At 49.8% G+C, this 6,714-nt stretch overlaps 1 pseudogene; it reads right to left on the reverse strand.

Moving 5' to 3' along the window:
- Nucleotides 1-598: 598 nt before the first annotated feature.
- LOC109734098 (nuclear poly(A) polymerase 4-like) lies at nucleotides 599-1,903 on the reverse strand (annotated as a pseudogene).
- Nucleotides 1,904-6,714: the final 4,811 nt, after the last annotated feature.

Consider the following 6,714-nt stretch of genomic DNA (forward strand, 5'->3'; position numbering starts at 1 on the left):
CGAGCACGTAGGACGGCAGGTCCTTCCTCCGGGTGTGCGAGACCTCCAGCTCCATCCCGGGCCTCCAGAACTCGTACGTGTACACCTCCTGCTTGAACCCCTCCGTCGTCGCGCGTAGGTCGAACGGCACCTGGGGCTGCTGCTGCTGCTTGGACAAGCCCACGAAGAAGGATGACGTGCAGTGCAGATCATGGGGCTTGGCCGCGTAGGCTTTCGGGTTGGGATGGCAGAGCAGAGCGGACGCGAATTTTTACAGCTCAGATTTCTGGACACTCCTTATCCTTACCCTCCAACATTGCTTTAAGATCCGTTCTAGACAACTAACTTTGTACATCAGATTTTTTCTTTTTTGTTTCTTCAAAATAAAACAACATATGAACTTCAAACTTTGCAAGACACCAAAACGTTCTAACTAGAATGTGCGAAAAAACTTTCAGATTTTTCATTAAACATAAATATACGAAATTAGATTTTTTATTAAAAAATGTACTTTTTAGTATTTATATTGCACGAAAAAATCCTAAAAGTTTTTTCCCACATTCTAGTAAGAATGTTTTGTTGAGCTGCCAAGTTTGAAGTTCATATGTTGTTCTATATGGAAGAAACAAAAAAGACAAATATACTCACACGAATCGCGATGCAAAAATGAGTGGCTAGATAAAGGGGTGTAGGAAAGCCTGTGCTTTCTCAAATGTTAACCCAGAGCAGCATGCCGGCCGTGGCCATCTCGACCCTGTTCACCAGCTGCCTCAGCCGCGACTCCACCCACCCCTTCCACTCCCGGAGGTCGGCATCCCCTCCGGCGACCTTCACATCCACCTGCAGGTAGCTCTTGTACGCCTTGAAAAACTGAAACGGCTGGAACAGCGCGTCCCACCCGCCGGCCTTGAGGATCTCCTGGCAGATGCCGTTGCCGATCTGGAGCTGCTCCGTGATGGTCCGCAGGGTGGCGTGCGAGACGTTGTAGCACGAGTTCATGCATGGGTAGGCCGGCGTGATGACGGGCATGATGTGGCTCTTGTCGTGCGGGTTCCGCCGCGGGTCCCAGACGGGCAGCCGGAGCGCGAGCTCGCCGCCGTCGTCGTGCTCGATTTCCCGCAGCAGAATCGGGTTGGGCCACTTCCACTGCGCGAAGATCTTGAAGAAGCGCGGCACCAGCATGCTCGGCGCGGCGTTGGGGTAGAGCTGGCACACGTGCGCCACCAGGATCGCCCAGCCGACGCCGCCCAGGAACCCATCACGTTGGAGTAGACGCCACGCGCCTTGGCCCAGTGCTTGATGCATCGCAGCGTCGTGCGGAACGCGCCGGCGTCCGGGACGAGGCGCAGGAGCTCGTCGGCGACGCGCACGCCGTTGAGGCTGCGCGCGGAGGCCAGGTCCATGCCGCGGAAAACGGAGCGGTCGCGCAGGTCGAGGTCCCTGGGCACCACCGGGAGGCACACGCTGGCGTAGAGGAGGTCCACCTGCACGCCGCGGAACCTCATCTTGATGACGGGCACGTGCGCGCGAGGCACGGGCTGCAGCTCCGTCACCGCCTCCGTCTCCGCTAGCACGCCGCCGAGCACGGCGAAGAAGTCGTGGTCGCGGTCGATGTAGGAGGGGCCGACGACGAGGGCGTCGATGTCGGAGCCGCGGCCGTGGACGCCGAGACGGTACGAACCGAACGGAATCAGAAGGGCGGTGGCCTGCTCAGCCATGCCGTCGGGAAACCCTCGGTGAGCGGTGACGCGCTTCACCCACCGGTCGACGATGGCCTCGAGATCGCGCAGCACATCCTCGCGGGCCGCCAGCTCATCGGAGGTCTCGTACAGGCCGGCCTCACGGAGAAGATTCTCTAAGTGGCTGGAGCTTCGTGGTCCGCCGGCGTCGGGCCAACAAGCGAGATCGGCGACATGATCGCGGTGGCCAGTTCCCGTGCTGCGGATGTGCCACAGGTAAGCAGCGCAGAGAAAGCCCATACTGTATTATTTATTTATAATAGTGGGATGGGAATCGGGATCGCATTCGGATTCAGAACACGTTGGTGTTGCAAACTAGTGTTCGAGTACATGACCAAACGATCATTAGAACGGTATCAAGTTCCCTGTGGCAGTTACGGCATCTCCAATGCAGTATCTCATTCGCCCGCGGATCGCTTCAAATGTTTTTTTTCTCGTAAACCGGAGGTAAACCTGAGAGGCTTTACGTACGTCCGGACCGCTCCCACGTACGCGATGGACAGCTCTAACACACCCAAAATCCTTTCCCTCGCCCGTGTCTTTTTCCGCACGAAGCAGTTGCCGCGCAATCATGTCAATCAGCACCACTCGAGAGCACCAACATCTCATTCATGCTGGCCCGGAGTGGACGCGACCTCTCACTAGAGCTGACATTGAAGCGGCGAGCCAGCCAAGAGCGCCGCCCGCACCTTTTCAATGCCAGAGATACTTGATCTGACGACTCTCTCTGCATGCAAAGGCCACATGTCCGTCCACCTGCCAACATTAAACAAGTGTAGTTGCCGAGAAACCCACTCTGACGCCTGCATTCACACAACCCACCGCTTGGCCTGATCGGTTTCTCACTATTTATACGTGGCCAGGCTCGGCAAGACCTGTACACATCTCCGCTCCCGATTTCCTTTGTGCACGACGCCTGCCATGACTTCGATCTCGAAAGCACTGTAGGACAACCTCTCCACCGAATAGAAGCATGAGTTGTCCGGCCCACTCCGCTCCCAATGTGTATGTTTTTTGGACTCATGGCAACTTTGTGGCTCGTCGGAAGCGCTCTGGCTGCTTGTCCTTCCTGCCCGCTCCGCGAACTCTCTTCTTATAGAGGTGATGATGATGAAGTTCTCACATGCATCCCCTTAGGTTTGTATCTACTTGCGAGCTTGGTTCACCGTCTTCACCCTTACCTCTTTGTTGTTGTGGCATGCACCACATACGTACTTTCAAGAACCATTGGTTTTCATTATCTGGAGAGGTCTATTGCTACTTTGCTAGTGCAACATTTTACCTTAATAGACACAATGTAACACTCTACAAAGGAAGCCCCCTGGAAACCAGTTGTTTGAAATTTCATTATGTTGCCTTTGACCTTGTAAATTTGAGAGGTTCGTGATCCAATTTTGAAGTAAGGATGAGTGGCCCATGCTTTTACGAGGGTGAGTAGTTATGTTTTTTTTGTTGTTGCTATTTTCTAGTTTTGACCATAATTTTCTGTGTCAATTGTTTTAAAACATTGCATCATGTGCTCATTTTTCTGCCAGAAATATATATTCTACTTCATTTCAATCTTTATGCGCCTATAATGGTTTGGGAAGTTTATCTGTGCAGCTAATTTTACTGTAAATACTATATGCATGCTTCTGTGTTTCACCTTCCAATGTATTCTATGCATGTACCTGGGTTTTTTGGCAATAAGACAGTACAGATAATAGAAAAATAAATTCCTCTGTTTTGTTGGAAATATTAGCACTTTTCCGACTAATCTAATCCACGAGTAAACAGTAAGCATGGCAAATACGGTGTGCATCTCATACCGATACCTAAGCATGTGAGCACGTACAGTACATAGAACTGAAACATCTATGAACAACATGTATACGGCTAGCACATGAACAAGCAAATAGGGGATGAACGAGTCATACCCTCCGGTTGGCCAGGCCAACGCGGCGGCGGCAACGGCAGCCTCGGCATCGGCCGAGGCCTTCCTCTTGGCGGCGTCGTCATCAGCCATGGGGTCGATGCAGGGGAAGTAGTGGAAGCAGAGGCGGACGGAGACGGGGACGGATCGGGAGCAGTCACGTCGAGACGCTCCCCAAAAACCTTATTGTCGTTCTCCCGGGCAGGATCAGGCGACTCGTTAATTAATTAACAATTAATTAACCATTCCTGAGCGGCAAAAATAAGCGTCGGCTTGGCTCATTCCCGCAACCCGCGGCGCGCGCGCGCGTGTCGTGACGTGGCGGGCGGCGGCGGAGGAGGAGCGCGTGTGTACAACTCCTATTCCCAAGCTCCCAATAGCAAGTGGTAGAGCAGCCCTTATAAAGAGGTCTCACTCTTCTTACTGTAGCAGTATGGGACTAAACTTCCCACACTTCCCACCACTTACCGTACACATGCATGGGCCTTAGAGATTAACTAGGGATTATTGTCTTATATGGGCCTAAGCCCATCCATAATCCATCAATCCCCCACCAGATCTCGAGGCACATAAGTTTGTCAACTGTTTCAAACAATGTTTGATATACCAGAATTTTCAGTGGAGACTGTTAAGTTAAACTTCCACCTAGAGCAATAGGATTAGATTTCTTCACAACTGAACAATGGACTATGCCTTGAATTGTCAGTTTGGCGTGTAGAAGTTTCGCCTATTGTCAGTTGATACGTGGCTGCCGAAGGCTAAACCCCACGGGTGGAGCTTATTAGTCATACTCCGTACCTTCTCATGAGCTTCCTAGATATCACCCAATCTCATAGAGTGTGACCAGCAGTCGGGCTCACATAGGTGTGTTCCTCCAAAGAATGCTCTGTAGGTTAGCATCTTGCTTACATAAGCTTTGGAACACATTAAGACAAAAGTCATCCTGCCTTACAGAATTGAGAGTATTATTGCATCTCCAACAGAGTGGGATAATCAAGGATACTCTCCTCAGTTGTCCGCTGGATTATTTTCCCAGGTCCTAATTAACGGGATCTATGATCACATAGGTTGGGTTACCCCCATGCCAACTTACGTGGGTCTCATACCCATCTCCCTCGATGTATTTTCTATCACAACCCGTGATAGCCCTTTCGTAAAGGGGTTGCCAGATTCTTAGCCGTCTGGATATAATCCAACGCTATTACTCCGGAGTTCCTTGATTTTCTGACAGATTTTAATCTTCTTCTTATGTGCTTTGTGGATTTCATGTTGTCCTTCGAACTCTTAGCCTTGGCAAACACTGTTTGATTGTCACAGTTCATAAGGACAGCCGGGACTGGTTTATCAACCACCGGCAAATCCATCAAAAGCTCTCGAAGCCATTCTGCTTCGACGCATGATGTGTCTAATGCTATGAGTTCTGCTTCCATAATCGATCTGGTTAAGATCGTCTGCTTGCAAGACTTCCAGGAAACAGCACCACCACCAAGTGTGAAGACATATTCACTTGTGGCTTTCATCTCATCAGCATCAGATATCCAGTTAGAATCACTATACCCCTCAAGTACCGTCGGGTACCCAGAATAGTGAATCTCGTAGTTCACATTGCCTTGCAAATAGCGCATCACTCGCTCAACAGCATGCCAATGCACATCTCCCGGATTGGAAACGAACCGGCTCAGTTTGCACACAGCAAATGAGATGTCAGGGCGAGTAGCACAATCTAGGTACATGAGTGAACCAACCACTTGAGATATCTCAATTGATCTACAATCGTGCCTTCAAACTTTCGAATCCGCACACTAGGATCATATGGTGTTGCAGAAGGTTTGCAGTCCGAATATCCAAAACGGCTCAAAATCTTCTCAACATAGTGGGATTGCAAAAGTGTAATTCCACCCCCAGTATGTCTCAGTAGCTTGATGTTCAAGATAACATCAGCCACGCCCAGGTCTTTCATCTCAAAGTTATGAGATAGAAAAGCCTTGACCTCCTCAATGACCTTGAGGTGGGTCCCAAATATCAGTATGTCATCAACATACAGACACAGTATAACTCCTTCGCCCCCACCATAGTGATAGTATACACATTTGTCAGCTTCGTTAATAACAAAGCCAGCAGATGTCAAAGTTGTATTAAACTTCTCATGCCATTGCTTAGGCGCTTGTTTCAGGCCATACAAAGATTTCACTAACTTACACACCTTTCTTTCCTGATCATTTACTACAAAGCCATCTGGCTGTTGCATGTAAATTTCCTCGTCTAGCTCTCCGTTAAGGAAAGCCGTCTTAACGTCCATCTGATGAACGAGAAGACCATGCGAGGCAGCCAAAGTGAGTAACACTCGAATGGTTGCCAGCCTAGCTACAGGTGAGTAAGTATCAAATAAATCATCTTCTTCCTTTTGGGTATAACCCTTGGCCACAAGCCTAGCCTTGTACTTCTCAACAGTACCATCGGGCCTAAGCTTCCTCTTGAACACCCACTTACATCCCAATGGTTGGCAACCATAAGGACGATCGGTGATCTCCCATGTCCCATTAGCCATGTTGGAATCCATCTCGCTACGGACCGCGTCCTTCCAGTAGTCAGCATCCGGAGATGCATAAGCTTCTGAAATGGAACTGGGAGTGTCGTCATCCACGAGGTACACAAGGAAATCATCACCAAAAGACTTCGCGGTCCTTTGTCTCTTGCTCCTAACAGGAGCTTCCTCGTCATCCTCTGATGAACTTTCATCACTTTTGTGTTCATAATATTCCATCGGAATGGCAGGTTCAGGAGTCTCATCAGATTCCAGTCTAGAACTGCTTTGCATATCTGTCATGGGGAAGATATCCTCAAAGAATGTAGCATCCTTAGACTCTATAATTGTACCGACCTTCTGGTCAGGCACCTCAGATTTCACCACTAGAAATCTATAGCCAACGTTATTCTTCGCGTAGCCCAAATTAATGCAGTCCACGGTCTCTGGTCCAAGCTTACGCTTTTTGGGGATCGGCACATTAACTTTCGCCAAACAGCCCCAAGTGCGCAAGTAAGAGAGTGTAGTCCTTTTCTTTTCCCATTGCTCATAGGGAGTAG

This window comes from Aegilops tauschii, chromosome 2, assembly GCF_002575655.3.
Source record: "Aegilops tauschii subsp. strangulata cultivar AL8/78 chromosome 2, Aet v6.0, whole genome shotgun sequence".
In the NCBI taxonomy this organism is placed as follows: Eukaryota; Viridiplantae; Streptophyta; class Magnoliopsida; order Poales; family Poaceae; genus Aegilops; species Aegilops tauschii.